General features: G+C 43.0%; 1 long non-coding RNA gene across 1 annotated transcript in view; it reads right to left on the reverse strand.

Moving 5' to 3' along the window:
• LOC148778780 (uncharacterized) overlaps nucleotides 1-11,093 on the reverse strand; it is an 86,554-nt gene extending 75,461 nt beyond the window's left edge. The window contains exons 1-2 of the long non-coding RNA XR_016037949.1: nucleotides 9,266-11,093; nucleotides 4,096-4,333 (exon numbers count right to left, since the gene is read on the reverse strand). This is a non-coding gene — a long non-coding RNA (uncharacterized LOC148778780). The remainder of the gene's footprint in view (nucleotides 1-4,095; nucleotides 4,334-9,265) is intronic.
• Between the last annotated feature and the right edge of the window lie 318 nt (nucleotides 11,094-11,411).

Here is an 11,411-nt window from a genome sequence, read left to right on the forward strand (position 1 = left end):
CACAGTGTATTTGATATTACTTTATTCTGCTGTTGTTGTTTAGTTGTTAAGTCATGTCTGACTCTTTTGCAGCCCCATTGACTGTAGCCTACCATTTTCCTCTGACCGTGGTATTTCCTAGGAAAGAATGCTAGAGTGGCTCGCCATTTCCTTCTCCAGGGGATCTTCCCAACCCGGGGATTAAACCCATATCTCCTGCATTGACAGGTGGTTTCTTTACCACTGAGCCACCAGGGAAGCCCTACTTTATACTGAATCCATCAAAATAAAACTTTTGAAATGTCTTGAGTGACATGACGTCGAGGTCACCAGCACAAAAGAACATGGGCAAAATGTTAGTACACAAGTAGTGAACTTGTGTGAGTATGTATGCGTGTTTGTCAGAAGGGATGGGAAAAAAGCAAAGAAGCATAAGAAAATTCTAGTTAAAGAAAATCACTGGAGTTGCCTACAAGTTGTTGCTCCGCACTTCTTTACATGGAGAAACACTTGCCAGCTTACTGATTTGCTGATCAACAAATACACTGAGCACTGACTGTGTGCAAGGACAAGTGTTCAAGTCTAGGGAACAGAGAACACTTAGTCACAGAACCTCCTCACTGGACCACACAGACTCCTGGATAAATCGTGAGATAGAGGCACTGTGATTATTTCTTACGTATATGTGTACCACCTAAGTAAATTTCCTCTGGGGTAATGCTCTTAAGTTAGTTCTTACCCAAACTGTCCTTTTACACAACTGCTCAAGAAAAGAAATAAGGGAGAATGTCCAACTTTGTAGAATATGAGGATAGCATTTGGAGAAGGTGAGTTATTTAAATTGGACAGGATGTTGGGACATAGGATACTTTTATCTTCAGCGGTACCTCAAGTATTTTGGGGGGAAAAAAATCCAATGTCCTGAAAGCTAAATAAAGGAAACTGAACCTCTGACTCCCCAAGGTTCAGATTAAGGGCCCAACTCTTCTGTGGAGTTCAGGAGGGATGAGAGACTAGATTTCCATTATAAGTAACCCTGGAGTTCAATCAATGTGTATTTCTTCTGAAGCTTTTTAAGAAACCTGGGATAAGGCCAGAGGGGATGTACCCAGTAGGCCGAATCAGGAAAGCAGGGAATACCTATAGTTGATTTTGCTTTGCTGCAAATCATTTACTGCTGCAAATCACAGCTAAAGGAAGCAGCCAGTGGTGGCAGAGATAACCCCCTGCTGGAGGCCTGGTCATCAGATTGTCTCTCTTCCCCCATGTAGGCAACATGGGTTTGGTTTGCATGTGCGGTATATGTGTACTTCGCCACCTCAGAAAACAGAAGGTCTTGTAATTAGAGGCCATGACATTCATAGCCCAGCCCATCTAAGTACCAGTTCTTGCTACAGGCAGGTTATCTTACTTTTCTCTGTGAGTTTTCTTATCTCCCTCATGAGGCTGATTACACAGAGCTACTGAGTCACTCAGGTGACATGAAGGACATTCATCTACAGTCTGTCATACAAATTGAATTCAGAAAGAGAAAAACAAGTATCATATATTAACACATATATATGGAATTTAGAAAAATGATACTGATGAGCCTATTTGCAGGCCAGGAATAGAGACGCAGACATTGAGAGCAGATTTGTGGGCACAGCAGGGGAGGGAGAGGGTGGGACGAACTGAGAGAGTAGCATTGACACATATACACTGCTGCTGCTGCTGCTGCTAAGTCGCTTCAGTCATGTCCGACTCTGTGAGACCCCATGGACTGTAGCCCACCAGGCTCCTCTGTCCATGGGATTCTCTAGGCAAGAGTACTGGAGTGGCTTGCCATTGTCTTCTCCGGACATATATACACTATTAACTGTAAAACAGATAGCTAGTGAGAAGCTGCTACATTGTGCAGGGAGCTCAGTTTTGTGTTTTGAGATGACCTAGAGGAGTGGGGTGGGGGAGACAGGAGGGAAGCACAAGAGGGAGGGTATACATACAACCAATTCACGCTGCTGTACAGCAGAAACTAACACAACTTTTTAAAGCAATTATACTCCAATCTAGTAAATAAATAAGTACACTGGGAGGTGACCAAATTTCTCAAACATGAAAGTGTAAATAATTTAACATCTAAAAAGCTTTGAATACAGATGACCATACCCATCCACAGTCAAAAACAAAAATGAAACTAATGAATGATGCACATAAAGCCATAGCTACACACCCTGTTGACATAGAACAGAACTCAAACTCACTCACTGATTTTCAAGATCCTCCCCAAGATATTTTCTTTTTACTCTCATTGCCTCTTTCTCTAGTCCCCCTTCGTCTCTTGTAGTCTTATCAGATTAACTGCTCAGTAACTCAGGAGTCCAGAATACGGGCCTGTTATACCTCCATTTATTTGTTGGGCTGTTTCCACCTCCTGGAATGCTTTCCCCTACATGTCTGCATTTCCAAACCTGTTTAAACACAGCCTTCTCGAGGAAGGGTACCATCTCTGATTTTTCCCAGTTTGCAAATCATCTCTACTTAATCTGAGCATCCCTAGCATTTTTATTTGTACCTCATACACTAAGAACTTCTATACCCATGAATATGCTGGTTCCTTGAGAAGGATTATGTCTAATTCCTCTTTGTTTCTTTTTGTTACTTACCAGGGAAATGATAAATAGCTAATGGCTAAGATTTACTGAGCACTTAACATGTGTGATCTCTTTTAATCCTCACAGCTAACTGAGGACGCTGATACTATATTTCCCTCATTTTGCAAATAAGGAAACAGGAGTACACAATGGTTATGGAAGTTGCCCAGGTACACAGTTATTAAGGGGTGAAATCAAGTTGAAAACCAGGAATTTCCAGTATAAATCTACGGTTTTTAACACCCATACTTCTACTTACTGCAAATTCTTTGCATAGGAAGTACTCATTAAATGCTTGTTGAGTGAATGAACACACGGATGAATGAAGAAGTGTGAGTCTTTAAGCATGAATACTCCCATTCTATGTATAGGACTTCAGGTCCTATTTCAGGTCATGGACACTCAAGGAATATTTGCAGAGTTAATAACTGAAGAAAGCTGATCGCTGAAGAACTGATGCTTTTGAACTGTGGTATTGGAGAAGACTCTTGAGAGTCCCTTGGACTGCAAGGAGATCCAACCAGTCCATTCTAAAGGAGATCAATCCTGGGTGTTCATTGGAAGGACTGATGCTAAAGCTGAAACTCCAATACTTTGGCCACCTCATGCGACAAGTTGACTCACTGGAAAAGACTCTGATACTGGGAGGGATTGGGGGCAGGAGGAGAAGGGGTCGACAGAGAATGAGATGGCTGGATGGCATCACCGACTCTGTGGACATGAGTTTGAGTGAACTCCGGGAGTTGGTGATGGACAGGGAGGCCTGGCGTGCTGTGATTCATGGGGTCGCAAAGAGTTGGACACGACTGAGCGACTGAACTGAACTGAACTGAATAACTGAAAGAATCCGTACTAGAGCAGATGTAAGGGACCACTTAGTCTAGAAGGTTCTCAAAGGGGAATCATTTGCTCCTTCGTTCAACATTTACTCACTACTATTTATTCTTTCAGCATTTATCAAATAACTGCCAAATACTGGGAAGATGACATGGCCTGCTGCCTGCTAAGTTGCTTCATTTGTGTCTGACTCTCTGCTACCCCACGGACTGTATCCCACCAGGCTCCTCTGTCCATGGGATTCTCCAGGCGAGAATATTGGAGTGGGTTGCCAGGCCCTCCCCCAGGGTATCCTCCCATTCCAAGATGACACTGAATAAAGAATAAATCAGACATGAGGCCAGGTCTATGGATGCTTATGTTTTGGTAAATGAGAATTGACTGGTGTTTTTCAAGTCTGAAAAAGAGCAGATATTGTCAGAGTAAAGGTAACGCAAGCTCAGGGAATGACCAACAAAACATTCAGAGGTGACCAGTAAGGTAAGCCTGGTGCTGAAGGGGCAGGGGCTTCCCCTTAAAGAGGAACTGCAGCTGAAGATCATGAAGCGCCTGATGACTCACCCATCAAAATAGGAAACTCTGTCTGATAAGGAAGGTGGTGGCATCCAGGCGGCTGAAACCACAAAGATCCTACACAAGTACTCACCACAGCCGACTTCATCCTCGCTGCTTGGGCTAGTGTCTGAGGAGTGGAGGACCCATTCACTGGCCAGGGCTGGAGGCAGGGCAGCACTGTGGTGAGAGACCCCAGGCTCCTGGGGTCACTGTCTGACTCTGAACAAAGACTCCTTCATGCAGCAACTCTGCAAATTCGGGCATTCAGGAAAGCAGATAATCACAACACCTTTTTCACTAAGTTGTTGTGAAGATCGAAGAGCTAATACCTGAAAAGAACATAGAAAGAGCCTGGCTTACAAGAAGGTTAGCTATTTTTATTACACTTCTATCATTGATTCTAATTGTTTTTATTGAACAAACAATTCAAACAATATATTTGAATTGAATAATCCCTAGTGAATTTTCCAAGGAAGAGAAGATGTTTATATTTCACTTGGGTATGAACCAGGAGTATAAATCACCCATCCTATACGTTATAACTACTTCATTCCTAAGATGACAGTACTCTCATTGCCCCAGGGGCTGGCTTCTCTAAACTGCCATACAGTTTCTTATGTGGCAGAACTCCAAGTAGATGTCGATGTTCCGTGTTTGTGAACCTTAACCCAAGACTTTAAGAGGAGCATAGGATAATTCTGCCAAAGTTACATGGTTATATTTTCTTTTACTTTACCAGAACACTGCATCTATCAGAATCCACGTTCTATTTTTTAGTATTTAAATGCTCAGTTCAGTTCAGTCGCTCAGTCATGTCCAACTCTTTGCGACCCCATGAATCACAGCACGCCAGGCCTCCCTGTCCATCACCAACTCCTGGAATTCACTCAAACTCATGTCCATCGAGTCGATGATGCCATCCAGCCATCTCATTCTCTGTTGTCCCCTTCTCCTCCTGCCCCCAATCCCTCCCAGTATCAGAGTCTTTTCCAGTGAGTCAACTCGTCGCATGAGGTGACCAAAGTATTGGAGTTTCAGCTTTAGCATCAGTCCTTCCAATGAACACCCAGGACTGATCTCCTTTAGAATGGACTGGTTGGATCTCCTTGCAGTCCTAGGGACTCTCAAGAGTATGTTACTCTAACCTAAAAAGTAGATATTTCTTTATTAAGGCAAGTGCTGATGTAATCCCTATATTTATTTTCCATTTAAAATATCAAATATATATCTTAAGACATATATATTATAGAAAAATTTTTTTATTTATGTAAGGAATTTACAAACAGATGCTGGACCTAACTCTACAGAAAAAAGAATTCTGGTTTTATATTTCACATGTAGTCTTTTCATATAAATATGTTTTAGTACAAACAACAGTTTTTAAATTTATGACCAATGAATAAACTTTTTCAGAATGTTATTGTTTCTATTTATTTATGTTTATATATCGAACATTGCAACTTATCACCAGATGCTAGGGTCTTAGTTTGCCCTGTTTTCTATAAGATTCCTTAAATAAAAGAACACACCAGTAAAAGGGGAAGAGACTTCCCAAACTGCCTGAAGGGATAACTTAGTTGAATAGTCAAGGAATTAAAAAAAAAAAAATCTCAACTTCACGCCACACTAGCATCAGTCATAGAAAATATTTGGGGCTAATTGGTGGGTGAGGCACAGGAGTAGGTTTGAGATAATCTAGAGAAGATGGGAATACCAGACCACCTGACCTGCCTCTTGAGGAACCTGTATGCAGGTCAGGAAGCAACAGTTAGAACTGGACATGGAACAACAGACTGGTTCCAAATAGGAAAAGGAGTACGTCAACGTTGTATATTGTCACCCTGCTTATTTAACTTATATGCAGAGTACATCATGAGGAACGCTGGGCTGGAAGAAGCACAAGCTAGAATCAAGATTGCTGGGAGAAATATCAATAACCTCAGATATGCAGATGACACCACCCTTATGGCAGAAAGTGAAGAGGAACTCAAAGGGTTCTTGATGAAAGTGCAAGAGGAGAGTGAAAAGGTTGGCTTGAAGCTCAACATTCAGAAAACAAAGATCATGGCATCTGGTCCCATCACTTCATGGGAAATAGATGGAAAAACAGTGGAGACAGTGTCAGACTTTATTTTTTGGGGCTCCAAAATCACTGCAGATGCTGAATGCAGCCAGGAAATTAAAAGACGCTTACTCCTTGGAAGGAAAGTTATGACCAACCTTGATAGTATATTAAAAAGAAGAGACATTACTTTGCCAACAAAGGTCCGTCTAGGCAAGGCTATGGTTTTTCCCGTGGTTATGTATGGATGTGAGAGTTGGACTGTGAAGAAAGCTGATCACTGAAGAATTGATGCTTTTGAACTGTGGTGTTGGAGAAGACTCTTGAGAGTCCCTTGGACTGCAAGGAGATCCAACCAGTCCATTCTAAAGGAGATCAATCCTGGGTGTTCATTGGAAGGACTGATGCTAAAGCTGAAACTACAATACTTTGGCCACCTCATGCGACGAGTTGACTCACTGGAAAAGAGTCTGATGCTGGGAGGGATTGGGGGTGGGAGGAGAAGGGGACGACAGAGAATGAGATGGCTGGATGGCATCACCGACTCGATGGACATGAGTGCGTGAACTCTGGGAGTTGGTGATGGACAGGGAGGCCTGGCGTGCTGTGGTTCATGGGGTCACAAAGAGTAGGACACGACTGAGCGACTGAACTGAACTGAACTGAACAGAGAAGGTAGTGGCTATGGTAAAAATCGCGGACTTTAGTGCCAAGAGGACTAGGTCCCAAATCTAGACTCTGCCACACTGGCTATGTGGCTTCTGAGCCTCAGTTTATTCACATGAAAAACAATCATAATAACATCAACCTCACAAAGTTGTTGGGAGGCTTAGAGCTAATAAGTTAATTAAAGTGCTTGAAACAGAGTGTGTGTGCCTGCTCAGTCTCCAAGTTGTGTCTGACTCTTTGCAACTCCATGGACCGTAGCCCACCAGGCTTCTCTGACCATGGGTTTCCCAGGCAAGAATACTGGCATATGTTGCCATTTCCTCCTCCAGGGGATCTTCTATACCCAGGGATTGAACCCACATCTCCTGCCTTGGCAGGTGGATTCTTTACCACTGAGCCACCTGGGAACATAGTAGATGCACAAATAGCTAGCAGGTCTTATGATGAGGATTATTTTGATATATTTGCATGCAGACACAAGTAGATGGTGTTCACAGTGTATTTTGTTGTTGTATACCGATAATTTTCAAAGGCATATTAGCCACTTCCATGAGGTTGCCACAATGGGATCCGAGAGAAGTTGGCTCATTCTTGTACTCCCTAAAACTTTCTATAGAGCCTGAGCCAAAGCACACTAGAGACAGCATCACTCTTTGTACTTACTCAGCAAATCACCGCTGATAATGAAGGGCAGAGCATTCTACTAGGAGTAGGGAGACCAGTGATTTAGTCCTGACTCCATCTCAAAAGGGCTCTGTGATCTTGGGTCTGATGCCTCCTCTTTCTGGGCCTTCGTTTCTTAGTTTTAAGATAGAGAACTCAGATAAGATTTCTTTGGGGAATTTTCCAGCCCTAAAACTGGATTAGGCCCCAAATCTATACTTTTTCTTACCTAGGTACAGGTCCAAGAGGAAGAAAACCTGTGGAAATGACTGATCTGATGGGAGAGATTAAATGTCCATTGGTGTCTGAAAAACTATGATATTGACCTGAAATATATGATATTTCATACGTTCTCTTGAAAGTCAAAGGTGATTAGGTCAAGTTCTTCTCTGTGACCAGTGAACAATTTTCACACAAGCTTTATCACAAATACCTAAGACTGTCATTTGAAAGTATATCACTAAGCCCTGACACTGTGTACAGCAGTCAATATTTTTCTGTTCACTCTGCTGACTGAAGGCTTACATTTGGGTTGGGATGTAGGGTATAGTCTGTGATCATGGATCCTATTTGCATCCATTATGGTCACCAACCTACACACAGACCCAAATATCTTTGGTGAATGCTATCTTGCTGGGATAAATCACTTCCTATAACTGAGTCAATAAACAAGTCGAAGTTTAACACACCTAACTTCTAAATCTGATCAACCATAGAATGGGCCACCTTGGGAGGTAGAAAGCTCCCAGCCTGGAGATATCTAAGAAGGAGCATGATGGACATTTTGTTAGGGGTATCATGTAGAAGTTTCAGATATGGAGTGATCTCTGAAGTCCTTCTGAACCCAACAATTTTATGATTTTGGGGTTCTACCTAATGTTATCAGGCTAATCCTAGAATGTGGGTAATGGGTTTTATCTTTATATTAAAAAAAGAACAGAGCTGTTTAACTCTACTGAAGAAGAGAGGCCAATGCTGTACATGGGATAACTGAGTCTTTTAACACTAAAGACATCAATATTCCAGGTTTCTGAGCCATGAATTATAAATTTTGATTAAATATGAAAGGCAGCATTGTACAAAAAAAGTTCAGTAGAGGAAACTGACATGCCCAAGCCTGGACTTGGTGCACAAGAGTGGTCATGATCACCTAGCTGGTATTTGCTGTGATGCTCAACTATTACCTGCCAGCCCACTTCTCCCTGGATCTTCTGAGAATCCCAGGAGTCGGCTTGGTTTGTGCCCAGCTCAACATCCATGGTTCAAAAAATTGTTCTCCTGTTTAATTCAGTCCTCCTTCTCTTGGCATGCTGCCTGCTCCAACTCAGAAGTTAAAAGTTTGCACTTCCTTAAAATGTAGCATTTCCCAACTGAATCTGCATCAATCAACTGATTAGTATAACTACACATGCATTGCTCAAGCCACAACACTGGCTAGTGATCATTGGCTTTGCTTTCTACCAGGCTGTTCTTTCCTTGATCCAGCGGAGAACTGACCACTGGAGGAAAAAGATCCTTGTGAAGATCTAAAATGCAACCGGAGAAGACCGTGTTGAATTGCCGTAGCCATTGGAGGCAGCATTTGCAGCCTTTATCCTGAACTGGTAAGGCGGTTGAATCTTGGTTTGCACCGTGGGGTGTGGAGAGTGACTCAGGAGTTAAAGAATGGCTTGGAAAAGGAGTCACTGAAGGGGTTTCCTGCCCTAACTCTCTTCTTGGGCCCTGTAAAATTTTCTAATTTGCATGCCTTAACTTGGGCTTGCATTGATTTGCTGGCTGGATGAAGGAGGTGTGCGGTCCAACACTGGCAGGCCTGGCCACTTGGTCTGTGTGGATCAAGACGGTTCTGAATCTTTACAGGACTCACCCTGGCCTCAGGCAGGATCCAAGACGAAGGGGAGAGGCCCATCCCTGGAAGGACTGTACCTGACAGGCCAGGTCCATGCTTGTTAAAGCAAGGCAGGTGTTAAGGCTTGGCTTGTTCCTCTGTTCTGTCTCAGGAATCACAAATGGGTGGTAACATCACTAGTTGGAGAGCAGGCAGGGCTCATGTTCCTGCTCCTGCCTGCTCCTGTCTGGAGTTGCTCTAGCCTTCTCTGTTTGAAAAAAAAATAAATAACTGTTTGGCTCAAAACTAAAATATAGGTCTCATTAGCTACCCTCCTACCAAAGAATACAACCCAACCTCTCTCTTTCTCCTCTCTCCTATTCCTTGGCCTCTGTCTTCCTTTCAGTTGTTTAGGTTATTATGCACATTTGCAGGGGATTTAAACATTTAACATGGCCACCAGGAAAGCCCAAACATAAAGGTTTTGAATTTGTTGGGGAGAAAGGGGAAGTGATACTGGCTATGGGGTGAGGGTGACATCAAAGAGAAGCCGAGCTCTATTCCCTACAGTGTGGTTGGGATTTTTTATTCCAAGAAGAAAATTGAACAGCAGAGCTTTCTAGGAAAAAAAAAAATTGCTCCTTCTACATTCTTTTCTCAATCCCTTCAGAAACATGCATATACATTTGATACCTGGAGACCCATTTCATTTTGTGCAGAGGCCCGATGCTGTTGAAAACTAGAAATAAAACTATAATTAATGAAACGATAATCTTCAAATAGTTTTAAACCTACTGTGTTGGTCCTCTGAACAACACACCAGAGTTTGAAGGGAGAAGTATGAATATTACCCCGGGTTTCTGAGAAAAGCAGGGCCCCAAAGTGAAATGACTTAGCTGGGGTCATACACCTGATGGATAGAAGCATCAAAACAGAATCACTTTGGGACTTCCCTGGTGGTCCAGTGGTTAAGACTGTGTGCTTCCAGTGTAGGGTGTGTGGGTTTGATCTCTGAATGAGGAACTAAGGTCCCACATGCTGCATCGCATAGCCAAAAAAAAAAAATACTTTTTTGACTTTAGGCTCAGTATGATTTTTTTACTGCATCTCCCTGCCTCTCCCTACACAATAATCTTTTAAGATTAAGTCTTTAGACTCTAAAGCTGAGTCCATGGAGTTACTAAAAAGGACTCAGAAAAAAAAGGAGCTTTCTGAAGGTTATATTGTCATTCTTTCTCTGCTCAGTGTCTGGGAATCAAGGGAAGGGATTATTTTTTAAGACTGCTTTGAAATTTTGCTGGCCCATGATTACTTGACTAATGCCAATAACAAAATCCTGTATATCAAAACCATACTCTTTTCGGTTTTTCTTGGCTCATTACTTGTCTTAGCTGAGTGGCCAGCTATGTGCAAGTTTACGATTAGGGAGGTTTTCTGGGAGCAATGGCTGGTTATGTAGTTTCTGTTGAGATTCAGGAGCAAATTTAGGCAGATCCATTTGTGTCATCAGGGAGAAGGACCTGATACGGAGCACACTTTCAGCTGGTTGGCCCAGGAGCTTTGTCTAGCAGAGTCTAGACTGATCACACCTGGATCACTCCTTTCACTGGGGAGAGGAGTGCAGTTATTAATCAGAAGCTTTAATGCTTCTGTATCTGCCAGATGTGTGACCCTGGGTAAGGCATTTCACGGAGCCCAGTGTCTTCTACTGTGGGCAATCTGGGACCTTGAAGAAACCTAACCAACCATTTAGGGTGGCTAACCTTGGGAGCGGAGAAGGCAATGGCAAGCCACTCCAGTACTCTTGCCTAGAAAATCCCATGGACAGAGGAGCCTGGTGGGCTACAGTCCATGGGGTCGCTACTAGTCAGACACTACTGAGCGACTTCACTTTGACTTTTCACTTTCACGCATTGGAGAAGGACATGGCAACCCACTCCAGTGTTCTTGCCTGGAGAATCCCAGGGACAGCGGAGCCTGGTGGCCTGCCGTCTGTGGGGTCGCACAGAGTCAGACACGACTGAAGTGACTTAGCAGTAGTAGCAACCTTGGGAGAAAGTTTCCAGTTCCTACCAAGTAAGGCTAAGATTAAATGGCTCCTGCTCTCTTCTCTCTTAGTCACTATCAGCATCATTAAATCAATCATGGGTGGGACCTTGGAAAAGTCAAGGTATGGTGGCCAGTG

This window comes from Moschus berezovskii, chromosome 1 (genome assembly GCF_049115385.1).
Source record: "Moschus berezovskii isolate FMDL1 chromosome 1, NW_MosBer_1.0, whole genome shotgun sequence".
Taxonomy (NCBI): domain Eukaryota; kingdom Metazoa; phylum Chordata; class Mammalia; order Artiodactyla; family Moschidae; genus Moschus; species Moschus berezovskii.